Source organism: Microtus pennsylvanicus, chromosome 8, assembly GCF_037038515.1.
Source record: "Microtus pennsylvanicus isolate mMicPen1 chromosome 8, mMicPen1.hap1, whole genome shotgun sequence".
NCBI lineage: Eukaryota > Metazoa > Chordata > Mammalia > Rodentia > Cricetidae > Microtus > Microtus pennsylvanicus.
In genome coordinates, this window is record NC_134586.1 from 49491252 (window position 1) to 49517939 (window position 26688).

General features: G+C 44.9%; 1 protein-coding gene across 1 annotated transcript in view; it reads left to right on the top strand.

Moving 5' to 3' along the window:
- Positions 1-26688, top strand: part of Tafa4 (TAFA chemokine like family member 4) — a 212181-nt gene that overhangs the window by 22958 nt on the left and 162535 nt on the right. The window contains exon 2 of the mRNA XM_075982001.1: positions 25261-25393. The gene's annotated coding sequence lies outside the window, so the exon portion shown is untranslated. The remainder of the gene's footprint in view (positions 1-25260; positions 25394-26688) is intronic.

The following is a 26688-nucleotide window of genomic DNA, read 5'->3' on the forward strand; positions in this document are numbered from 1 at the left end:
TACTGTTCTGTAAGCAAATAAAAGCCACCGATTCAATAGGACTGGTCAAAAAAGAAAAAGAGTATTTTGGTTTTTTTTTTCTTTTCCTGTTGTTTTATGATTAAAGGGACCAACACAGGTGTAGGGAAGCAAAATTGGCTCTTCTACCCCTTAGGAGTGAGCTTCTCTTTAATGTTCTAGAAAGTGGCAGACAGGTGGGGGGAGGATGGGCCGGTTCCTCCTATGGTGTGCTGATGATTTTGGGTGAAAAAAATGGGATAAAGGGTGCGGGAAACATTCTGTGAGCCTGGATCCAAAGAAGGAATGAGAAGGATCAGTGATTCTCTCAAACGTGGCAGATGAATCATTGATCCGAGGGTGCTGGACGGGTGGGGTGCAATGCCCCAGAGGAGCGGTGTGCAGAATTAAAATGATTTCATGGCGTTTGGGCTGACGATCTGGCCACCAGAGCCCATCGCACGGGTAGAAGTGTGTTACTACTAATAAGGGCTTTGAGCCCAGGCAGCTGCAACCTGCAGACACGCACAACCCACCCGAGCGCTGGCCCTGGAGCGCTCCATTCATGCCATCTTTCTGCTTTATCTTTTCGGAGGCACTGATGTCATGAAGCCGCTTTCTGCCCTTCTCATGCAAGATTGCAGGCAAACTTGAAGTCGTGGGTCCCTCCTCTTTATTAGTGCTCTGGTTAATTTTAAAGGCCAGGCAACAGATGGTGGGGTTCTGCACAGAGAAAACTTTTAAGCATCTGTTGAGCAAATGATTGACGTGGGGATTCTACAATGCAGTGACGTGCTCTGTGGACCCTTTGAGGGTCAGTAGTTTCAGCTTGGGTGGATGGATGGGTGTGGCCATCGGCAAACCAAAGCCTTCAGCCTCTTTTACATTTCTGTTTCTCTGTGACATTGTTTATCATGCCTGTCACCTGGGAGGGTGTTTGGGAGGTGTCAGTGAACCAGCCCAGGGACCTTGCTGAGCACAATGCCTTTGTTAGAGTCCCCTTTCACAGGTGATGGACATGCCTCAGATCAGACCGTTTGATTCTAAATTAGCATCACCGTTTTCTGTTCGCGGCTGCTGTCTTAGACGGAGACGATAGCGCTCTGTGGAAATGCTGCTAAGAAGGTCCAGTGCAGTCTCCTATGGGAAGAAAATGGATTATGGAGGATTAATCGTTACAGTTCATTTTATTGATTGCCTCGGCATAATTGCTTTCTTCTCAAGCACCGGTGGCGCTCCCAGCTACACGCTGCTCAGAATGTGAGCAGCACCCTTAACGTTTGGGGGGCTGTAGTTACTGAAATGTCAGTTCAGGAAAGAAAGGTGGGTTTGAATTCCCTTTTGAGGAGTGAAAAATGAACTAATTTTTCAGACCAACTCTTGCCATCCTGTGTTTTCACGTGTTCTCTAGAAGGTAGCAATTGTGTTTCTTAAACAGGGAAGTCCTAAGCATTGAACCCGACTTTAGAATGATGTTCTGCTTTGGAAACCTATGGTGGTACAGTGGAATCTCAGTGTGCATGGGATTTGCTGCTGAATTTAGTGTGTTAAAGAAAAATGAGAGACTTGGAGATGGCTCAGGGGGGCACAGTGTTTTCTGGGCAAATATAAAGCCCCAACTTGGAATGCTCGGCATCAGTATAAAACTCTGCTAATGGCTTCACAAATGCCTAGAACCCCAACACTGTTTATGTTAGTAAACACACACACACACACACACACACACACACACGGAGTAGTCACTGACAACCCAGTAAAGAAATTTCTGACACTCTCTACAGAAGAATTCTTAGAGCTGAAGTTTGAGTGAAAGCTAATGATCTGGTCCCTGCTTGTGTCTCTCACAGAAGTTGAGAAGTCACACTGCTGAAATAAGTGGCTACCGAATGCATTGTGCTTCTGAGTTTGAAAGTTCTATGGTGTGGCCAGTGGCTTGAGGGTTCTTTGACATCTTCTAGTTTAAAGGGTAGGCTGTCTTCTCTTTTAATCCTAAGCCTCCTTAGCCGGATCGTACTAGGTTTGTTGCTGTGAGGTTTCAATGCTGTTCTGGAGACAAGCCCAGCTCTGGTTCCATCCTAAACCGGGTTTGTAAGTTACCTGTGCATGAGATTGCACTGTGCCCTTAGCAGCTCCCCTTTATAGATAAGGATGAAGAGTTTACGTGACTTGCAGAGGTTACTGTCACAGACAGATACTAGGGTAGCCCGTGTGACCCTCACATCCCAGCACCCATGCCCTTGTGTGGTCCTCTCCTTTTGCGTTTGAGTGAAACCCGACTTGTTTCTACTGTGACTTGTATGACTGGGACGTCTAAGCCTGTGCTTAGCCAGCTGACGTGAACTGGTGTCTGAAGGGGAAACTGTGATCCATAGGCACTAAGTCATCCTTTTCACCAGAACCAACTAAAATCCCTCAGTCCTGTGGCCACAAGGATGAAACACCAAATGCCACCAAATAGGCAAGGGAGCTGAACAGTCACTGCTGTCCCTCCAGCACTGGCAGGTGGCTGGGTTGCAGCTTCAGACATTCCTGAAACAGCTTCTCTCCTTTCACCCTCTCTTTCACTCCCTTTCCCTTCCATTACTGTGTTTGTGTGTGTGTGTCTGAAAGGCAATATTTCCTGTAGCCAAGGCCATCTTTGAACTCACTATGTAGCCAAGGATGACCTTGATCAATTGATCCACTTGTCTTCCCCTCCCCAGAGCTGGGATTACAGACAAGTGCCACTGTTCTTTGTTTATGCAGAGTTAGGGATCTACCCCAGGACTTCATGCATGGCAGACAAGCTGTCTATCGACCGGGCTGTATTCCCATCCCAGGGTACAGTTCAAGCTGGTCTTGAATGCATGATCTTCTAGGCTCATCCTCTTCAGCAATTCCCTAGTGGCATATACTCTCACATCCCTAGCCTTGCTTCTGAACAATGCATCTGAGGGCTCTGCCTGGGTTTTGGCAGAACTTGAGTTTTCATTTCTTTTCAATTGCTGGAAGATCCCAGCTCTTCAGAACTCTTTAGAGTTTCACGGAGGCTCTTGCTGCTGCTGCAGACTCCTGCCTGCCCTGAGATATCTGGACTTTAACTCATCAAGTCCAGGAGCCCTGGACTTATTTAGAGAGGGCATACTCTCTGACTACTGGGGCATATCGTTTGGACTTCAATTCCCTCTAACTTGTGTCCCTTGTGCCCTCTGCGGAAGGTGTCCCATTGTTCCTGACGAACACAAATGAACAGTGTATACTGAGCAATCCTACTTGCTGTCACCGGGTAGCTTCACACCGTGTTCTCCAACCTTGAGACCCATGCATTTCTGTTGTTCTCCTTGCTTGGAGCATAACAAAAATAGCCCCTTTGTCACCCTTTTCTGCTGGGCTCAGCTCATCCCAGCCCTTTTTCCTTTTTGACATGTGTATCAGAAGGCAGGCGATTTTTCCTTTGAAGACTGAGGCATTGTCCCCAATGGATGACTTAAAGGGAACCGGCTGCAAAGAAAGCTATTATATTGGGAGTGACAGTGGGTACCTATCTTAGCCTCCACCTTCTCTTTGGACAAAGTGCATTAATTGCTTTTCCTATGTTCGGAATTAGAGGAAGATCAGTTTCTTCAAACTTTCATATTTTTATCCCCCACTAGAATGGAATCAATGTGAAACCCTTCACGTTGGATGTAATGAAGTCTGGAAACTGGTTTTTAGTTGGCAATAAGTTCTGTACACTATCCAGAATCTTCTCTACACTCAGGTTGCTGACATTTCCTAAGCTATGCCACCAAGGAGAGTTCTTTCTGCCTACCGCTAACTTCATAGAGCCCTACAGCTTGGGGTCCATGAGGGATGCTGGCACTGGACCCCCACATGTTTAAACCCCAACTTCCCTATAAAGTCTGTTAGGATCTTTCCATGTTTGCCAGTGCTTTAAGGACGTCTCTCAGAAGGCCTTGTAAGTTTCACTTAAGTTAATACATGTAACAAGTTTTTGGCATGATTTTGTTAGATAATGCTAAATTAAAAGTTTTTTTTTGATAGCAACTCTTGCTTGCATGTCTAGTCCCCCAAGGCTAGAAGGCTCCAAATAATGGAAATTAAAGAGACCTTCAGGTGCAAGGCCCAGGGAGGGACCTGTGACATCAGCACTTGCTTTTCTGGTCCAGGAATCAGTGTGTATGGCAAAACAGAGATCGCACCATGGCTACGGATCTGAAGAAGGACACTGGCTGCTTTGAGGAGCATCTTAACCATATTGGCTTCCATGTCTGACCTTCTATGTACCTAAAACCTCATGTGATATCACACATATATGTTACATTTCCTGTTCCTTCTCAACCTCAGGTTATTTACTTACTTATTTAAGTTTGACCTTTCTAAGCATTCGCGTCTAAGGGCAGAACCTTCATCACAGAAAAATATAGAGAAAAGGGACTGGGTTGGGCTAGAGAGATTCCCAGAATCCTGGCCTTTTCTTCCTTGGTATTATAGACACTTCCCCTTGGTTGTTCCTCCACTCTATTCTGTGGTATCTGTAGTCATAATTTGATGTACCATAAACGAATCTGGATGGAATAGAGTACCTCCTGCTGTCCCTGGGACATCACAGATTCATTACAGAGAAATCTCAATTGGGCTTTTCACTTTGGGTAAGGCCAACTGAAATTATGCATTCACCAATATGTGGATAATAACTTAGCAGGAAAACACACATACAACCAAATACATACACACTACAAACAACACACACACACACACACACACACACACACACACACACACACACACACACACTCTCACACACATCTTTGGTTTGTCTAGAAGCCTGTTGGAAGAGAGGCTCCTGTGACTGATACAGAGTTCATTAGGGTCTAAATAGGAATTGCCACAGAGGTTTGGTACCTCCTGGTTATAAGCTCTATTTCTCCACCTCATAGGAGGCTGCCCTGATGTGTGATCCTTGCACTGAACCTCAGGGTTTGCCTCCTCCATCTCAGCCTTCCTTTTCCATGTGAATAAGGGCTGTCTCAATCTGTAGATTCTCATTCCAGTGACATCCTTCAACTTACCCAGTCCTTCTTGCTTTCTGCTCCCCTTCTTCATGCCCATTGTTATCTTCTGTTTTAACAATCAATACCTAAAGTGCTGCCTTTTTTAATCTATAGGGTCTACAGGCACAGAGGAATCCCCTGACTTATTCACACAGCTTCCCAGAATCTAGCACACACTGGGGTTAAGAATGATTTGCCAAATAAATGAATCTTAAATTTAATGTTGAGGAAGGCCCTTTAGAGAGAAAAAGCGTAGGTTCCGCATTTGCAATAGTAGAGGCTTCTGGTACCTCATGGCACCTGAGCTACAAAGGTCAGCATTCCGGCCCTAGCATTCACCAGGTGTCCTCCTACCTTCTTCCTGGGGACTTCTCTCAGGCACTGGCATGCTAGCACAGGCTGTCTGGAGGTTTACATCCTTTAACCCGGAAGAGAATGCTCCTGGGGGAAGCCCTCCGTGTTTGGTGGGGCACAGCTGATGAGTAGCGACCTGTGGCAGAACATGCATCCTGCCAGCTGTTCCCTGTGCATCTCTGCCCTTGTGGGGAAGCTTGGTGGAATCCAGCTATCTTGCTCATGGACCTTGCCATGCGTTCTTGTCCCACATCCTTCTGAGGCTCTGCTTCGGGGAGAACTATACCAAGGCCCCATTGATACTAATGATTCCACTTCATTGTCACCGGCCTTTTTATCCCAGCCCGCACCACGGTCACTTCCGAGCTTTTTATGAATCTCTTTGTTAACATTTGCCTGCTTATTTTCTTTGCCTCTTTCAGGATGACAAGGGTCCCTTTGTTCCCAGACCTCTGACCCTTGTCATCCTGAACTTCTTAGAGACTTCGCCTCCCCATTCCAATAGCTGTTCACTCAGCAGCCTGCTGGCCTCAGACTCTCCTGATTTCCTCCTTGAAGAAAACAGGCATGGAGTCAAGCTCGGGTCGCTTTCCTGGGCCATGCGTATTTATAGAGCCAGTTTTCCAACTGTGGGCTAACTTTCTGAGGTGCTTGCTTTGAAATAGAGTTTCTGAAGGACTTCTGTGGGGGATAATGAGGCCATTTCTACACTTGCAACTTGGAATACATTACAGGAGAGTGGCTGCAAGAGGCACTTGAAACGATGGGACTCTGTGCAGGACAAATGGTGGTTTTTATTTTTTTTTATGTTTCCATCCAAAAAGCATTCTGCAACAGTTTCCTAGTGCTTTTGTGACATGTTGATGTCTTACATAGAAGCCATTACATCATCTGCTGTTCACTTTGAGGCTTAGTATAGAATACAGAATGGATGGGTGGCAGGGCTAGTTTACGTGGATAGGAGCGGGCAAAGGGAAGGGGCAGCCTAGATACTGCACATAAAAGGTTTGCAGTTCCTGAAGTGGACGCTTTTTGACCCTCCCTAAAGAGTGTGATTTACTGTGGCTCCCTTTGGAGATTCGGTAAAGCTGAATTATAGCTATTTTTTGTTGTTGTTCTTTAAAAGTTTTTTTATCACATCTATTTAGTGCATGTATATGTGTGCATGTCTTTGTGTGTATGTGTGTACGCGTCCGTGTGTGGGGGGGAATACATTTGCTCATGTGTGTATGTATAGAGGTCAGAAGGTGCTGTCAGATGTCTTTATTGCTCTCTGCCTATTTATTTACGTATTCCTTTATTTACTTATTTATTTTTGAGTCAGATCTCGCAGAAACTAAACTCACCACCAGTTTGGCTGCAACGGCTATCGAGGGCTTTACCTGTCTCTGACCCCACCATCTTCCAGCTCTGGGGGTCACAGGTGTGTGTTCCTGCTAGTGTTACCTGAGTGCTGGGGATCCAAATCCAGGTCCTCAAGTGTGTTTAGCAAGTGTTTTAACCATTGAGCAATCTTCCCTGGCTCCCACAATTATGCCATAAAATATATAAAGCCAAATGCATCAGATTCCAAAGAAAGCCGATCGTGTAGGAATTCAGCTATGGAAACAATGAAGGACTGCGTGGTATGGAGCACGAGACTCACTTGTCCAGGCCTGAGGCACGCGACTGACACCAGTCCCATTGCTACGGAAGTATCAGGTTGTTAACAGACACGCATTTGGAGGTGTCTGCAATAGACTGTAAGAAGATTGACAATACCTATGGGTCCCTGTTTGCGGCAAGTGGTAGGGACTGCTCAATACTCACTTGTATTTATTGTCGATATTTACAATAGGAGAAAATAATGAACTTCAAGAGATATTTGAGAGGATACAATGTTACTTTTCTTCTTTCTCACCCTGGTTCACGGACTTCAGACTTCTACTCAAAGGCCTCAGATCCAGGTCATACTGAGTCCTATAGTTGTTTTCTCCATCCTTGCTGGGGATGCACACTTGTCCCCTACCCCATGTCCTTCAAAGTCTGTGCTGAGCTCCTGTTTGGTGGAGGGTGGGCAACCTGAAGCCTCTGGCTCCCCAGAGAGGCTTGGGGCTTGTGGACTGAATGAACACATCGGAGCTGTTGCTGTTTCAGGCCAGATACGAGTAAGGAAGCAGGGATGCTCTCTCAAGATTTCTGCCCTTGGCCTTTTTGTGTCTGCCCCCCCCTTCATCTATTATAGAAATGACCATTGATTGGAAGAACCAACGATGTCTGAAATTACTTATTAGACTGAAAATACTTTGGAAAGCGATTTTCCTAACTTGGTTTGTCAGGTTTTTTCAGGTTTGTTGATCATCATCCTTTGCATGGCATTTGGGATGAACAAGCTGTCCTCTTGTTCGGGCATGTCGTGTGTAAATGTCCCACCAGGTTCCTGATGCTTCCCAGGTGTCTGTACCAAGACGAATGAGCAGAAATGGAAAATACCAGAGGCAGAAAGACAGGAAACAGCATGCTACCAAAGCAGCATTTCTCAATCTGTGGGTCTCAACCCCTTTGAGGGGTCAAGAAACCCTTTCACAGGGGTTGCGTATCAGATATTCTGAATATCAGATATTTACATTACAATTCATAGTAGTGGCAAGATTAAAGTTATGAAGTAGTAATGGAATAATTTATTTGGTTGGAGGGCGGTCACCACAACATGAGGAACTGTATTAAAGGGTCACAGCATTTGGGAGGTTGAGAACCACTGCACTACGACTGGAAACCAGTCCTGGTTGCCCTTAGAGGGAGGAGTCACTGTAGCTATTACAGAACCTACAGTCTGGGGTATGCAGAAGGTCATGTTCTGAAGGCTAAGCAGGCAGAGGCTGGAGTGTGGGTTTAAAGCCCAGCTGCTCCTCTCGGTGCCTGACCCAAGTCATGTCACTGCTGTGCCCAACTCTCCTCTGTTATCCGTGGATAACAGCGCCACCCTTCTCAAAGTGTGGGGATGAAGAATGAAGCGACACGTAATGGGCTCTCGGAGCAGAGCCCGGCGTTGTTTGGTTGCAGAAGCAGTAGTGGCTGCCCTTGTTGCTGTCTTTAGCTCACAGTGGTTCAGGTGCATTGTATAGGAGGTTTTCCTGATTTCTCTCGTTTGAACTTCACTCTTGTACGACAGACAGTGTTCACCACCTTCTGTTGTTGAGCGCGTGACCTGTGGCTTATGATTAACTTCAATTCTAAGTTCCACTTAAAGTTCAGGTGCAGAGAATAGACGGAGGCCTTCGAGTGTCATATATACAATCCCCACCTCTGCTGCCCCGCAGCTTCGTACCCTGGAGAAGGTCACTGTGGCAGACTCACTTTCCCTGTCGATGGAATAGGATACATTCACTTAGAAAACCCCACTCTAGCAAGGCCTACCTAGGTGAGAATTATTACTGTTGTTTGTTTGTTTTTAAGTAGCCAATGAAGTTCTCACAGAGTGGAAGGGAAGTGTGCAGGTAGCGTAAGGGAAGTCTGGGAACTGTAAAGAGAATGACCTTTGGGGATCTGGACCCCACTCTTCTGTCCTATCCCAGGCTTTTGTGCATCTGAGTCAGTCCGGTCTCCGTAAAGTTGGTTTCTTTGTTGTCTTGCACATGGGGAGGGAAAGACAGCCACCCCACACTTCCTAAATGTATTTGTCTCCTTTGCGACTTAGTCCCAAATGACAGGCTGTTGTGCAGTCCCAACTCTGCATTCCAGGAACAGGAGGCGTCACCTGGCTTGTATTGAATTTGCCATGGGTGGCTGAACCTCTCAGAAACCCTGCCGCCCCGTGTTCTGGTAAGCCTGCTGGGCCCCCAGATGTTTAGAGTAAAATTTTAGTTGTAAACTAGGTTGGGACCAAAGAAAGTATCTCCAATTAAAAACTTGGCCACATGGCAGAGCCTGTGATTGGCAGAACCTGTGATTGGTAAAGCAGAATTTTTAGGAAAGGAACATGTAAATCATGGTTAAGTATGTCATTAAATTCATTAATTTAGTTGCTGCTTCCATAAATATTTGTTGAGGGCCCCAGTAAGATGCCTTAGCTGTAATTTTGCTACTGCTATGAATTGTAATGTAAATTCCTGTGTTTTCCGATGGTTTTAGATGATCCCTGTGAAAGGTTTATTTGATCCCAAAGGGGTTGTGGGAGCCACTGCTCTGGGACCTAAATGCTGCTCTGATTGACAGATCTCTATGTGACTGTGTGGAATCACCACAGATGTTGCTTAAGACTATGGTTCTGGTTGTGAGAATGTGAGCTGTTTTATTTTGAGATGGAGAATAAGAGGAATGGGCCCCAGGATTTTGATCTTAGGTGCCAGACCTTGGCAGGGCTTAAGAGGGTCCCTGAGAATGCCACGGGCCTTTTCCACTGAGAGCTCCAGGGGGCCTCACTGTCTCAGGAGTGTTCAGTGGGTTCTTCACCTGTTTATAAAGGCAACATATGTAAACCTAGAGGAGCCTGAGTGTCTTCCTCCATCATTGTGGCCAGATGTTGCAAGAATTCCATCTTTTTCAGAGGTTCCAGTAGAAGCCAGGGGTTCAAAGTGGGCATCTGATGTGGTCCACACATCTGACTCCCAAAGTCTTGGCTCAGTACTTCCTGTTCTTTCTCCTTCCCTCTTTTCCACTTTCCATATGGAGAACCCCAGCCTAGATTAAAATCCCTGTCTATTGCTTCTTGTTTGGGGTCTTTGCCTGAATAGGTGGATTTCATTTTCTTCTCCTCTGTTGAATAGGGATGTCAAGAAAACAAACACAACAGCAAAAATCCAACACTTTTTAGTGTTGTTCTGAGGCAATGCCACAAGGTACAAGCGTGTGACCCTTATACCCGCGACTCCATTATCACAATGCCGGATTCTTCGATTCCCTTCTCTTCTCAAATAACATGTGATACATCCACTAGGACTTCCCAGTGTTTCCTAGGGCCCGTGAACCTGTTTCTGCATCATACATAGCATGCTGATCTTAGTCTTGCGGAAAGTGATTGGTTATTGATTACTGCTTGCCAAGATTGATTTCCGTAGAGGCTGTCAAAACATGTGTCCTTGGGGTCCCTGTCCACCCTGTCCCCTGCTCATTGTGTCCTCCCTTTGCTCTCTAGACCACAAGCACCAGGCTTTCTCCCTCAGGTCGTTGTTTACCTTCCTCCAAAGCCTCCTGGTCCTTTATCACAGCCCTTACAGTCTTGGTGTCTTCCAGGATGTTATCTTTGTATCCTAGGGGAACCGGTGCCTTGCATGGCCAGTGCAGCATAGCTTCTGCAACAGGTTCTACTTTGTTATTTGGAAATAGTTCTTTCTCTCCTCATAGCCATGCCATAGTAGACATTTTGGTCTTGTGGGGTGGGTGGAAACAAGCGGTGTCAGTGGAGGAATACGATCACTGCAAGCTGAACTTGAATCAATGAATGCATGTAGTGTCTTGCTGATGAAGTTACAGATCTGTCTCCATCAAAGCAGTTGCAAGAAAATGTTCAGGTGAAAGGAGAAAGGGAGATAAAGGAGAGCCAATCAGAAGGCGCACTACTAAAGGCCCCATTTGCTCACTGAAAACGGACTGTAAAACTGGCTCTGAGCTTCCTTGTGGCAAAAGAGAAGGGAGAAAAATATTCCACTATGCATAAGATAAGAGCCAGTATTTCTGCCCCCCTGAGCCAGGGCTGCAGCCCTATGGGTAGCTTACTAGTTTGCCCCACTTTGAGGGAGAAAAGTATCTAGCAGGCATGTAAGCAGACTCCTGCCCCCTCCCCCCCCAGAATGGAGACCTGGCTTTACTGGTACCCTCTTTAAGTCAAACTCACCCCCTTTTTCTTCTGTTGTTATCTTAATATGCACTTAAAAATCAGCTGGATAGTGGGGTTCACGTCTTGAGGTCATAGGTAGGTCTGCTGGTATAGCGTGAGACAGACTATGGCCCTAGCGGGAGTACATAAGGGTTGGGGGACAAAGAAGGCGGGGGGTTGGTCAAACCAATGGTGAGGTCCTGCCTCTCCATCCACCCAAGCATGTACTCCCTTGCTGGCCCACAAACATACCAAGCAGCGCGGTCTCACTCAGAGGTTCTCTGACCCAGGCACCCGTGAGTGTGCTTTCCCTCAGACATGTTTGGTAAGCCATCCATGGGCCACGGTCTGTACCACTGAGAGCTTCAGCTTTTCTTTAGCGTTGCTGTCACCACCCTGCTCCTTGCTGTCACTATTCCTCCCCTGGACTGCTGCAATAACTCTCAGCTTCTGACTCTGTTCTCCACGTGTGGGATTTCTGTCTCTATCCACCAGTCATAACGCTCTGGTGAGAAGCTAGCCACTTTCTGTTTCTCTCCCACTTCATACTCCCAAGTCAGACTTAGAATGAAACTGTGGCTTAGTTGATAGGAGTGGTTGTCTCCAATCCACAAAGCCCTGGGTTCGACCCTCAACATCACACAGACTGGACGTGGTGGCATGTCTGTAATCCACGCACTCAAGAGGTGGAGACAGGAGGATCGCAAGTCCAGGGTCATCTTTGGCTACATAGTGGTTTTGAGACTAGCCTGGGCTACCTGAGCGCCTGTGTATCCTTCCCGTGGACACTCTGATGTGTCTTCTTCTGTGCCTTTCCCCCATTCTTCTCTGGCTGCCTCATGTTTTGTCTTTCTCCTTTGGTCACATGTCCATCGTGATGCTGAGGTACCTTCTTAGAGAAGCCAGACCATCCTGAAGTGCCAAGTCCTGGCCCAGTCCCACCATTCTCTATAATTTTCCCCCTTTCTCTATAATTTTCCTCCCAGCTCACAGTGACCTTACTCAGCTTATTTCCCAGGGTGCCTGTCTTCTGGGAATGGGACACAAGCTGCAATACTCCCAGGACCAAGTCTCTCCTCTGCACAGGGCATGGGCTCTCGTAAGAAGAACCACTCAAACACACTTGCTGAGGGACTCGTGGAGAAGTGGCCTGTTGACTGCATGAACAAGATGCAGAGGACCGTGTGACTTCAATGCAGCCTGCCCCACACGTTTTGCCACCTTGTACCCTCTCTCTACTCCAGTTCAAACCAGAATCAAGACATCATTCCCCTTCAAAGTGACCAGCCAGTAAAAACAAGCCCCAAGCCTCTTTGGCTCTTCCCCATTTTTCTTTTTTGTCCTCTTTCCTGAATCTCTGAGGGCCTGGTGGATCTTTCTAGGGTTCAACTCTTACTTTTCCTTAACCCCGAAGACACCACCATTGTCACCGCTATTCCTTCAGTTGCTCCATGCAAGTGTGTGGTCTCCAGTTAATGGTCGTTTCTGCGGAGACAGGATCAGTTTTGTTCCTAATCTCCCAAGCATGTCCTTGCACAGTATGTGAATCAAGTCCACTGTCAGTACATATTGGTATTTTGAGTATCTTTAAATCGCTTAGCAGCCTCGACAGACTGTCTCTGGGATTGTGTTTTAAAGGGACCATGGAGAAGCAGAAAATACGGCATCACGAGACACCACGTTTAGCATGGGTAGGAATCCGCAGAACTAATTGCCACTTCATTTATAAACTGTTATTTATTGATTGGAATTCAAAATGGCGAGTCTATTTACTGTGATAGTGTTATTTCACTTACATCCTATATTTAAGGATGATTTGTATTCTGTTTTGCAAATGTGGATTTATTAAACATTAAAGTGCATTATAAAAAACATATGGATTGACGGTTAACAATAGCAGGCAATTAGACTTTCTTTGTCCACAAGAGGGCGCTCTTGTCTAACAAAAGATCATTTTAAAGTTGAAAATTTAATCGAGGTTTAGATTAAGCCTTTAAGAAGCATTTATTCCACTAGTGGATTAAAGCAGCCAATATTGTCTGCAATGGGCTTTGTCTTCCTGTGCCATCCCACTGTGGCGGGATTCAGTGTGAGGGTCTGTCCAAGACGGCCGTGTCTTTCAAGCTGAATCACACTGTGCTAGCCCTAAGTAATTCTCTGTGTATCAGCTGATAAGCCTGGAAAGCACTTGACCGGACTCTTAGACAAGTTCTATCAATTGACAGGAGTTTGGAGAAGTCTCATAGTCAAATGGCCGTTTATTTATTTATTTATTTATTATTTGCAAGGGTTACCTTATGAACAACACACACTTGAGTCCTGTGATATGCGTGACCGCTTTCCGGGAGACTGTGGTGTGGGAGGGCACAAACACATCATTCTGTCCCAGAGGGTCACTTGTTAGTTTTGCTAACAGTCTGCCCCCCACCCTCAGAAAGCGGCACGAGTTCTGTCAAAGGTGTCGCGCGAGGCTCCCTTCTGTGTTGAGCATCTTCCTGACACCAATGTTAGGTCCTACCATATCAAGCAGTGTTTGGATTAAGTTCAGAGCTTGGTGGCCCACACCCGACCCCTAAATATGCCGTGCTGATCTTTGATGATGGTGTCTAAAACCCTTGTCACTCTATTTTGATTATTTGAAAAACGAGAGAGGAGAGGAACATGTCCAATTACAGACTAGTCTAATTAAAAGGAATCAAGCCTCTGCAGCGAGGATAATTGGGCCTTGAGAGATTTATGGCTAAATGGCCATTACCGGTCATATTTGCTCAGCCCCAGACCTGGCTATTTCCCTTGGATGATGAGCCGGGCAGCTATGCCGGGTGACACTGGATTTCGTGAGTGCCTTTTCTTTCATGTAACCCTGTTGATTTACCCATTCCATGTGTTTTGGCCCCACCGCAGTGCCGTTGCTTGCAGTGACTGCTGTGTGCACATCGTGGTCACCTGAAGCCCGAATGGTGTTTTCTCAATGAAGAAAATGAAGGGTTTGGTGCTGTCTGCCTTAGAAAGGGATGCCACTTGGTGGAGATGAGGACGCTGTAGCTAGAAGGAATTTCTCAGGTCTTAATAAAATTAGAGTGCAAGCCATCCAGGGGCAGGACATGTATATTTAATTAGTTAATTCAGCGCCAATTAGAGCCTTCTTCGAGAACTCTACCCCATCATTCAGAACAGAAGGTATCGATAAGATGTGAAATTAAAATGCCATTTATAAAATTCTTTAATTTTTAATAGACACAGTTACTGTCTTTAATGGCTCATTTACAATGTACTTTAGCATGTTGTAAAATGATCAGTAGTAAATTCTTCATTGATGTTCTGAAGGAAGCCATAAAAAGACAATTTGTGGCATGCATCTACCACACATTGGCAGACGAGTAGGCTACTTTAGTGTAGCTGATGCCCGCACCCTAATGGGGAAGTCATTCCCTGCAGCATGCGGTGGTCATAAATGAGAGCTTGGTGGAGGAGTCAGCCATGCGATACCGCTCGCGATACACCGGTAAAAACACACCAGTCGCCTGTATCCTTCCTCAGCACTTGCTTTAGCCTAAGGACTTTATTATTCCTCGTCTTTTTTCAGAATTAATTTGCCAGAGAAAGGTACCATTGGCCGTGTATTCTAACATGGAAAAGCTGGCTGCAAATGAGCAATGACGCTCAATGCAGTTCTTTTCTTTTTTACACAAGTGGAACTGGAAACATCCTTCCTATTTTTGATTGGAGACCTGGCGTGTCCTTCTGTGTAGGTAGGTTCTCTTCCAAAGTCTCTGGTAGTTGTTGGTGAGGCGGGCACCACAGGACTGCCTTTTCCTCTCCACTTCCACTCGTAAGACCCCTTTGGGCTTCCCAAAATGAGGTTGTGTATTTGTGAACTACTTTTCCACCTCCATCACCCTCTGTCTTGAGTGGGAACAAGTGCGGAAAAATGATTTAGCACGCTTGGAGACTCTGCAACATCTTAACCATGGCAGCTAGCACTGTTCTGCCTGGCACCTGGTACCCAAGGGCTGTGAATAGAAGCCGCCCAGCTATCCCAGTAGATACTAGCCCTGGAGGTCGGAGCGGATCTGGTGGTGAATCTGTAAACAGCTAACGACTGTGTCCTCACCACTCTGGTGCTGATGCAAGAGGCCCTTGGAGACCTTCCCCACCAGTGGCCAGCAGGAGAGGCAACTCGGACTGTTTACTTGTAACTAAGCCAGATTCTGCCTTGCTAGATGCTTGCAAAAGTGCGTCTCAATGGGACTGTGTCAGGTAATAATTATAAATGTGTGCATAGGAAAAAAATAATCTTTCTGTTCCTTTATTTATTTATGCTTTGTTTGGGTGTTGGATTCCTTCACAGAAGCCAGCAGAAGTAATATGGTCTTCATACATGCCACTCAGCTCTGGTGTGTTTCCCATGAAATGTCCCAGAGTTCTGATCAGAGATGCAGCTGCTTTCACACCTTTGATAAAACTGTGGCTCAGACCCTCACAACCTTCTTACAGATTTCACCTTCACTTGGAATGTGGGACTAGCTACCTCTTAGTGAATTTGTTGTTTCACCTGACCCACTGTCTTCCAATAACTTTTTAAGAAAAGACAGAACGAACATGTAGAGCCAATCCAGGGTCTGCTGATGAAGTCATTCTGTCTCAGCAGACCGCCGTGTCCCAGAGGTTGTAGGTCGGTGTCTTCAGATGCCAAGGAAAATCGTCTTGATTTTCAGTGTACTTTAAATACATGGGAAGAGCTGTACATGTTTTGGGAATGTATTAGTAATCTAGTAATGAGAAATCTAGTAGATTTCGGACATTTGGTATTGTGGTGCCTGATGGCTAAGAGGGAATCTTAGATCACATGCTTCCTAGCTGAGTGACATTGGACAAGTTTCTGGTCCTGTCCAGGCCATAAGGGGTTAGAAAAAAGCCCAAATTTTAAATGAATGCTTATCCATTCATTAGCTTGTTTCACGGTACAGAGGATTGAATGAAGGGCCTTATTCATGCTAAGAAAAGAATCTACCACTAAATTGGCCCCAAGTCCATTCTAATTCTGTTTTAATAGAGTCTTATATAGTCCAAGCTTGCCCGGAATCTTGGATCCTCCAGTCTTATCCTGCCAAGTGGCTGGAATAAGATGCACACCATTATATCCAGTGGGGGTTAATATTTTAAAATGCTTAATGCAACATTTGGGTATTTGGTCTATAGTAGTTTCTGTGTAAGACTCTTTCTTTTCTCTTTGGCTGGGGCAGGAGTCATGAATGGGAGAGATAAACTGCCATGTAGCCCAGGCTGACCCTAGAGTTCACTGTGTGGTGAGGCTGTCCTTGAGCTCACGATCCTCCTGTCTCCATTGCTTCAGTACTGGTACTATGGACATAGATATTTTACTATTCCTATCTGTATAAGCTATTTATTTCATCAAGTGCTATTCTGTTGTTCTATTGATTGATTGATTGATGCCCACACATTCTCTATCATCTCTATCTCTATCTCTATCATCTCTATCTCTATCTCTATCCATATCTACATAACCCAGGCTGGCCTGGAGTTCATATCTCTCTATATATATTTACATATATATCTACATATTGTGTATGTGTGGGGTATGTATGTATGTATGTATGCATGTATTCATGTACCACAGAGGAAAATCCAGTTCTCTTCTTCCTCTGTGTGTGTTCCATGTTTCAAACTCAGGTTATCAGGCTTGGCAGCAAGTGCCTTTGCCCTGGGCCTTTGCCTTGGCCCAGAAAGAGTTTTAAATAATAAAACAGGCAGGTCTCCTTTGGGATTTGGAGGATCAAGCGCAGTGTTCAAGCTATGAACTCTTCTGGCTTGGGAAGACGATGGTGTCAAGCCTCTTTAACATATCTGAGAAGTGGCCGCCTTTCCACCGTGAAACTTATTTTGATGTTTCTGACAATAGGTGATTGAACAAATAGTTCAAAGCATTCCCATGTACGCTCCCCCAACCCACCGCCACCTTTTCCCATTGCTTTGTACTTGCCATTCATTCATTCATTCATTCATTCATTCACCCATTCATTCACCCATTCATTCACCCATTCATTCATTCCTCCCTTTTCATCTTCTCTCAGATCCTCCCTCCCCCCTCCTGCATGTATCCACCTCTTTGTCTTTTTTTCTTTCTTTTCCATGGATCCATTTGAATGAATGAGTTGGAGATATTTATCCCTTTATTCTTTAATATTTCTGAGTATATTTTTCAATAGGAAAGACATTTTAAAAACTGCAATATGATCAAAATAAGGAGCTAGAATGTCTATTCAACATTACATCCTCTGTTCAGATTTTATAATTTTCCAAGTAGTGCCCTTGTGTCTGTTTGGTTGCTCATAGCTCATCCTGGGAATGATGAGGACTCCATTTTCCTCGCTCGATATCCAGTGTATAACACATCTTCCTCTTTACTCAGAATAATTCTTACTCTTTCTTTGGGTGGGCGAGTGCTGGTCCTTACGGTCTAGATAATTTTCTTAGGAAAAGCCAAATGCCCCAACCCCTGAGTGTCTGGGTGTTTTTCAGAGCGGATCCAGGTGTCAGGCCGCTCTGCTTGCCCATCTGAAACAGGAACGGCTACGTGTCAGCAGCATAGGTTTTTCAGAATGAAAAAAACCTCAGGCTGGGGTAGAGATTGGTGTGTGTGCTGGAGGCGGTGCTGCACAAGAGACTCATTCCCCTGGGAGCTCACCCCACTAACAGGGAAGGCAGGTAGATCAAGAGAACAGAGAGGCTCAGCCTCTCTATTTCCTTGATAAGAAATCAAGGGCAGGCAGCATTCTTTGCTGTGTAACACGGAAATAAATTAAACATCTGAAGAATAGTCTCCTTGGCCTGGAAACCTCAAAGTTTCCCAGTATTGGGAAACATGAATAGACATTCTCTTATGGAAAAAAAAGAAAAGAAACGCCTGTCTCTGTCGAATGCCACCATGTCAGGTGAGAGATGAGAAGCACAGCCCAGCATCCAAATGCTGTCTCTGTCTTTTCAGTGCTCTGAGAGTGACCAGGCACCGTAAAACATTTTAAAACATCATAACCTCAATGTGGGCAGTGTTTTTCATCACTGAGAATTCTGAAAACTCTTTAAAAATAAGTGAGTTTTGAAGCTGACTGATGGCAATGGTGGTGCCTACTGCAGGGTGGGGTAGCTCATTTGGTGGAGTGTTTATTTAGCAAGAGCTGAAACTCTGGATTTGGTCTCTAGGACCACATAAAACTGACTTGTTTGTATCTGCTGGGGGTGTGGAGGCAGGAGGATCAGAAGTTAAAGGTGATCCTTGGCTCAATCCTGAGTCTGAGCCCAGCCTGCATTACAAAAACAAGGGTGTCACAGTTGGCATGCCCCCTAGTGGATGCTTGGGGGCTGTGCCATGCAATCTGACCTGATGGATGAGTCGCCTTGTGTAAAATTGAACTCCAGGTACCTTGTCTGGCATGTGAACTATGCTAATGTGAGTCTCTTCACCGACTGTACATTTTTATTTTTTTTTTGAATTTTGAAAACAGATTACTCAGTGGTTCATTCTGTGTGAAGAAAACAAGATAAATATTAGCCAGAAAAGGTCACCTTTGTTTCCAGTATGTGAAGGGTTGGCTCTGATGGCTTATGTGATGCATTATTTCCCAATAGCAGAAGGTCATGTCATGCCCTTGGGTGGACACGACAGCAAAGATGCTTCATAAAGTTGCAGGACCTGGGACATGAGTTTCCCGAGGAACTCATATCGACGCAGCGCTCAAAGACATTTTCCTTTTGTGGAGTGGCTGTTCCTGGCACAGTCTTTGTTTCCCATGACCCTCAAAGGGGTTGGCCTTGAAGTTCATCACCTGAAAGTCTTTCTCATCAAACTGGGGAATTACTTTTGAATTATCTAAAGAAGAAAAACAATCTCCCTTAGGCCTACCAGTGCATTTGTAAAAGATTCATGAGGATCACAAAATAGTGAGGCAGCATTTCAAAAACCATTTTGATATTTGCAATACTATATTTATTATGGACCCTAACCATTAGTTTTTTTTTTTGAGAAAAGGAAAAAAAAGTTTCTGCCTCCTCCCAGCCTCCCATTTCCCTCCCCTTCCTCCCACCCTTCTCCCCCTCCCCCCACTCCTCTCCCCCTCCCTCTCCATTCCAAAGAGCAGTCAGGGTTCCCTGCCTTGTGGAAAGTCCAAGGTCCTCCCCCCTCCGTCCATATCTAGGAAGGTGAACATCCAAACTGGCTAGGCTCCCACAAAGCCAGAACATGAAGTAGGATCAAAACCCCGTGCCATTGTCCTTGGCTTCTCATCAGCCCTCATTGTTTGCCATGTTCAGAGAGTCCGGTTTTATCCCATGCTTTTTCAGTCACAGTCCAGCTGGCCTTGGTGAGCTCCCAATAGATCAGCCCCACTGTCTCAGTGGGTGGGTACACTCCTCGTGGTCCTGACTTCCTTGCTCATCTTCTCCCTCCTTCTGCTCCTCATTGGGACCTTGGGAGCTCAGTCCAGTGCTCCAGTGTGGGTCTCTGTCTCTATCTCCATCCATCACCAGATGAAGGTTCTATGGTGATATGCAAGATATTCATCAGTATTGGTGTAGGATAGGGTCATTTCAGGTTCCCTATCCTCAGCTGCCCAAGGGACTAACTGGGGACATCGCCTTGAACTCCTGGGAGCCACTCTAGGTTCAAGTCTCTTGCCAACCCTAAGGTGGCTCCCTTAACTAAGAATTGTGCTTCCGTACTCCCCTATCCAACCTTCCTTTATCCCAATCATCCTGTTTCCCCAAGTTCCCCCCATCCTCCCCTTCTTCCTTTTCTCTTCCCATCTCCCCTTACCCCCATCCCACCCCACCCCCAAGATCCCAATTTACTCCCCGGCAATTTTGTCTACTTCCCATAGCCAAGAGGATAACTATATGTTTTTCCTTGGGTTCACCTTCTTATTTAGCTTCTTTAGGTTCACCAATTGTAGACTCTGTGTCCCTTATTTATGGCTAGAAACCAATTATGAGTGAGTACATCCCATGTTCATCTTTTTGGGTCTGGGTTACCTCACTCAGGATTGTGTTTTCTATTTCCATCCATTTGCATGCAAAATTCAAGAAGTCATCGTTTTTTACAGCTGCATAGTACTCTAATGTGTAGATATTCCACACTTTCTTCATCCATTCTTCCATTGAAGGGCATCTAGGTTGTTTCCAGGTTCTGGCTATTACAAATAATACTGCTATGAACATAGTTGAACAAATGCTTTTGTCATATGATAGGGCATCTCTTGGGTATATTCCCAAAAGTGGTATTGCTGGGTCCAGGGGTAGGTTGATCCCGAATTTCCTGAGAAACCGAAACACTGATTTCCAAAGTGGTTGCACAAGATTGCGTTCCCACCAGCAATGGATGAGGGTACCCCTTCCTCCACAGCCTCTCCAGCAAAGGCTATCATTGGAGTTTTTGACTTTAGCCATTCTGACAGGTGTAAGATGATATCTCAAAGTTGTTTTGATTTGCATTTCCCTGATTGCTAAGGAGGTTGAGCATGACCTTAAGTGTCTTTTGGCCATTTGAACTTCTTCTGTTGAGAATTCTCTGTTCAGTTCAGTGCCCCATTTTTTATTTGGGTTAATTAGCATTTTAAAGTCTAGTTTCTTGAGTTCTCTATATATTTTGGAGATCAGACCTTTGTCTGTTGCGGGGTTGGTGAAGATTTTCTCCCAGTCAGTAGGTTGCCTTTTTGTCTTAGTGACAGTGTCCTTTGCTTTACAGAAGCTTCTCAGTTTTAGTAGGTCCCATTTATTCAATGTTGCCCTTAATGTCTGTGCTGCTGGGGTTATACATAGGAAGTGATCTCCTGTGCCCATCTGTTGTAGGGTACTTCCCACTTTCTCTTCTATCAGGTTCAGTGTGTTCGGACTGATATTGAGGTCTTTAATCCATTTGGACTTGAGTTTTGTGCATGGTGATAGATATGGGTCTATTTTCATTCTTCTACAGGTTGACATCCAGTTGTGCCAGCACCATTTGTTGAAGATGCTTTCTTTCTTCCATTGTATACTTTTAGCTCCTTTATCGAAAATGAGGTGATCATAGGTTTGTGGGTTAAAATTCGGATCTTCTATACTATTCCATTGGTCGACTTCTCTGTTTTTATGCCAGTACCACACTGTTTTCATTACTGTAGCTCTGTAATAGAGTTTGAAGTCAGGGATGGTAATGCCTCCAGACAATCCTTTATTGTATAAGATTGTTTTGGCTATCCTGGGTTTTTTGTTTTTCCATATAAAGTTGATTATTGTCCTCTCAAGATCTGTGAAGAATTTTGATGGGACCTTGATGGGGATTGCATTGAATCTATAAATTGCCTTTGGTAGAATTGCCATTTTTACTATGTTGATCCTCCCAATCCAAGAGCAAGGGAGGTCCTTCCATTTTCTGGTATCCTCTTCAATTTCTTTCTTCAATGCCTTAAAGTTTTTGTCAAATAGATCTTTCACTTCCTTAGTTAGAGTTACCCCAAGATATTTTATGCTGTTTGTGGCTATGGTGAAAGGTGAAGCTTCTCTGATTTCCCTCTCTGCTTCCATATCCTTTGTGTAAAAGAGGGCGACTGATTTTTTGTAGTTGATCTTGTATCCTGCCACATTATTAAAGATGTTTATCAGCTGTAAAAGTTCTTTGGTGGAGTTTTGGGGGTTGCTTATGTACACTATCATATCATCTGCAAATAATGAAAGTTTAACTTCTTCCTTTCCAATTCGAATCCCCTTGATCCCATTATGTTGTCTTATTGCTATTGCTAGAACTTCAAGCACTATATTGAAGAGGTATGGCGAGAGTGGACAGCCTTGTCGTGTTCCTGAGTTTAGTGGGATGGCTTTGAGTTTCTCTTTGTTTAATTTGATGTTAGCTGTCGGCTTGCTGTATATAGCTTTTATTATATTTAGGTATGACCCTTGTATCCCTAATCTCTCCAAGACTTTTATCATAAAGGGATGTTGAATTTTGTCAAATGCTTTTTCAGCATCTAATGAAATGATCGTATGGTTTTTTTCTTTCAGTTTATTTATATGATGGATTACATTGATAGATTTTCGTATGTTGAACCAGCCCTGCATCTCTGGGATGAAGCCTACTTGATCATAATGGATAATTTTTCTAATGTGTTCTTGGATTCGGTTTGCCAGTATTTTAGTGCAGGTGACTGTTTTTCTCTGTTCCTTGGGGAGGGGTATATTTCCCGCAGCTATGTACAAGGCTGAATGCACATTCTAGGGTCTATTTTGTTTTTCAGATGCTTTGGGTTAGGGTTGTCCTTTTTATTTTATGTAGTGCTGGAGACTGAACCCAGGGCTTCGTGCATGCTCGCAAAGCACTGACCACTGGGCTTTTTCTGGTGCTTAGATCATTCAGCTCTCTCTCTCTCTCTCTCTCTCTCTCTCTCTCTCTCTCTCTCTCTCTCTCTCTCCTTGGTTCCATTACTTGGAAAAGCTCTGGTGTATTTGAGTGCCAACTACGGACTTACTTGAATTCTTTATAATTTGGTACAACGAGTTATGTTGAAAAGATCTTTCCTGCATGTCTCCCATAAACATTTTTTCAAAAAGGAGCCTTGAAGATAGTCTAGTGTTATCCCAGGTGTCAGTCATCCAGATCTAGGGATTCAGATCTTTAGAAAGACTGACCTGTTCTGTGAGCTTTAGTAGACTGTATACTCTTCAGGACTGATTGTCTCAAACTTCCTTTTCATTCCATGGTCAGTGAGATGAGGACTGTGAAACCGTGTATCTTAAATGATTTGGGTCCCTCTGTCAAACATTAAATTGCTGTCTTGCTGAAAACAATTTCTGTTTTAAATCTGTATTGTGTAGGGCTAGGGGGATTGCTCAATTGACTTAGAAGGACTTGAAATGGATCCCTGGAACCCATTCTACAAAAATAAAAAAGATTTTCTGGGTGATGGTGGCACACACTTTTAATCCCTGCACTCAGGAGGCAGAGGCAGGAGCATCTCTGTAAGTTCGAGGTCAGCCTGGTCTAGAGAGCAAATTCCAGTACAGACAAAGCTACACAGAGAAACCCTGTCTCATTCCTCCCACTTCATGAATAAATGTGGTAACATGGTGCTTGTAATCCTAGCTTTGGGGAGGTGGAGAGAGATGTATTCTTGGGGTTTTGCTGGCCAGCCAGTCTTACCTACTCAGGGGCTTCCAGGCCAGTGAGAGACCTTGTCTAAAAAACAAAAAAAGATGACACCCAAGGAACAACACCTGAGGTTGTCCTGTGTATCCGTGTAGTGGTATTTCATTTGTATTTTAATAAATAAAGCTTGCCTGAAGATCAGAAAGCAAAACAGCCCCACTAGTCAGCCTTACAGACCAGGCAGTGGTAACACACACCTTTAATCCCCATAGTCATAATAGTTACCTTAGAAAGCAGGTGGTGGAGGCCTTTAATCCCAGTGGTGCGTACCTTCAATACCAGAACTAGAGAGGATTATAAAATGGGAGGAGGCAGCTCTCAGTCTTAGTCTTATTCTGAGATTCCTAGAGGCAGGTTCACCATTTCAGACTGAGGTATAGGTAAGAGCCAGTGGCTGGTTGTTTTGCTTTTTTCAATCTTCAGGTTGAACCCCAATTTCTGTCCCTGAAATTGTATTAATCATGCCTCCTTTGCACCCAACATAGGGCATGAATTTACAAAAAAGCTGTTTTCCTGAGGCATTTTAGACACCAGCCCAAGCCAGAGCTGGGATTGGTAATTGGAACCCAAACCTAGCCACCTCGGTTTGGGAGAAGTGCTAGCGCCCTAGCAGCTATCCGGTCTGGTTTAGCTTCCTCTCCTGCTGCGCCCATCCTTGCTGCCACCCCATGAAGCACCTACAAGTCTTCCCACGGTGCCACGTAGCTTCCTGTGCTTCTGGAGGTCCTGCATCTTACCCCCAGCCCCACTTGCATGCAGCTCCCACAAAGCTTGGTACCTAGAAAACTGCTCCCACATTTAAAAAAATGGATTTTGGATGTTTGTCTTTGTTTAGAGCGTTGGTTACTAGTCGTTATGGACAATGGTCAGGAAAAAAGCTAAACAAAGGAGATGAGATTCAGAGTTCTTGTTTTGAGAAGAGAAGAAAGGGGGAAGTTCTGTGGGACAATGCTCTTGTGCCCTGTAAAGATTTGCTACTTACATTGGTTTAATAAAATGCTGATTTTCCAGTAGCCAGGCAGAACTATAGGCATGGCAACCAGACTAGGAGAATTCTAGAAAGAGGAAAGGCTCTGTCTGCAGTCGCCACCCAGATACAGAGAAAGCAAGATGAGAATGCTGCACTGAGAAAAGTACCAAGCCATGTAGCTGAGCATAGATAAGAATTATGGGTTAATTTCAGTTGTAAGAGCTAGTTAATAATAAGCTTGAGCTAATAGGCCAAACAGTATGTAATTAATATTAAGCCTCAGAGTGGTTATTTCGTAAGTGGCTTCGGGAACAGGAGGGACAGAAACTTCTGTCTACACATCCATGTGGATATATGATGCAGCGTAATAACCAGGCTAGCTTAATATGAAATGGTAAACTTTAATGAAGAAATAGATTACAACACCAGGGATCCAGTGACGAAACCGGAAGTACAAAGGGGACCCAGGGGACTCACACCCGCCAGATTTATACGTCCGAGGCGAACACGCCCCCTTGGCCTGGGCTTCCCCTACAGATATACATACATTCCAACACACCTACCACACATGTGCATGCAAATGTATGCATGAGTGCTTACATGCATTCATGCCTACTTATATGCATTTACACATGCACATATACCAGCTTACATGTGTGCACACAATGCATGAAACACATAACTGCTTATATATCTACAGAAATACCAATACACTTACTTACTTACAAAAACAAACATAAAATTGTCTATAGTGTGAACTAGCATTGAGTCCTCAGTGCCCCTTGGCTAACATTACCAACGAGGAAGAGTTTGTTCATTCATGTGTCTGCTGCAGACGTCATGGTAGAAAGTGCTATTTTACTCCCAGACACATTGAATGCTAATTGATCCCTCTTCTTTCTGTGTCTTTTAAAAACAGGTTTTCTAAGCTGACGCAGTTTTTGGGAGCTGCCGATATGGTTGGTCTCAGCTACGAAGGATTTGCAGCCACTCTGCAGAACATTCTGGAATAACTGTGTTTGACTGGAACCATACCTTGTGAACTCTCTAAGGTGAAATAGTTAAATTGGTTTTAGTAGCTACCAAGTAGTCGAGAGTTGATGAAGTTTTCTGGAAGCCTTTAAAAATACATTTAGAAATTTGGATAATGGTCAAGCTGGGAGGTGGTGGTGGTGCTCACATTTAATACTAGCACTCAGGAAGTGGAGGCAGGAAGATCAGTCTCTGAGTTTGAGGCCAGCCTGGTCTACAGAACAAGTTCCCAGACAGTCAGGACTATTACACAGAGAAATCGTATCTTGAAGGAAAAAACAGGAGAGCTGTCATTCTTTTCATTTTAGCACTGTCTTTGAAATGAAGTCATTTTAATGTGCAAAATCCTCTGGCACATTCCAGGGGGAGAAGAGGAGGCACAGAATTATGTCTGAGTATCTCTCCTGCCTACCTCGCTGTCCAGCCCTGGCATTTCTGTATGGAACCACAGCATCTTTGGGCGGGGGGTGGGGGTGATATGGGAAGAGTGTCTCACTCTGTAGACCAGGCTGGCCCTGAGCTCACAGAGAACGAACTGCCTGCCTCTGCTTCCCCAGTGCTGATGAGAGGCCTGTGGGGCCATACCTGGCACTCCCAGCTATTGTTTAGCAAACACTTGTTTAGGAGCAGAGGAACCTGGTATCTAGAACGGGTTCCTGCAAGGACCTGGCCGAGGGACCCCGGCGTAGGATTTGGAATGTCTCTTCTGGGTCTTCTCATTTGGGGGACTTTTTTGGATTCAACAGGAAAATAGAAATCATTCAGGATAGTGTGAGGCAGAGGGCAGTGAACCCAGGGGACTAGTTACACATGTGCTAGATCAGAGACGCTGGGCAGATGATCAGAGCAGCCCGGCATCCAGACTTTGGGAAGCCAGGTTGATACAGCCCCCTCTTGAATGTGGGAGGTACCATGGTTAACGGGGGTCACCTCTTTGAATAGGTTCTAAGCACAGGGCAAAGGTAAAGGGTTTTGCAGATGTAATTAAGATCTTAGATAATTGACCTGGAGTTTGATAGCATGTGCTTGTCCTCCACCCAACTGAGTTATTCAGGTGAACCCTAAAATGGGACTGTGATTTCTTTGGAAGAATAGTTATGACCGAGACAGGGCTGGGAGACTCCACCCATCAAACCTTTAGGGCCTAAGAAAGCTCCTGGTCAGCATTATAACATGGCGATCTCAAAAACAAAGGCCAAGGACACGCTTTCCAGTATCCCAGGGACTGATTTTCTGGTTGGGCCTCTAGCTGAGGACCTTCCTTTCCTGGTCCAAGAGTGGTGGGGAATTGAACCCGGGACTATGAGGTTCTCAG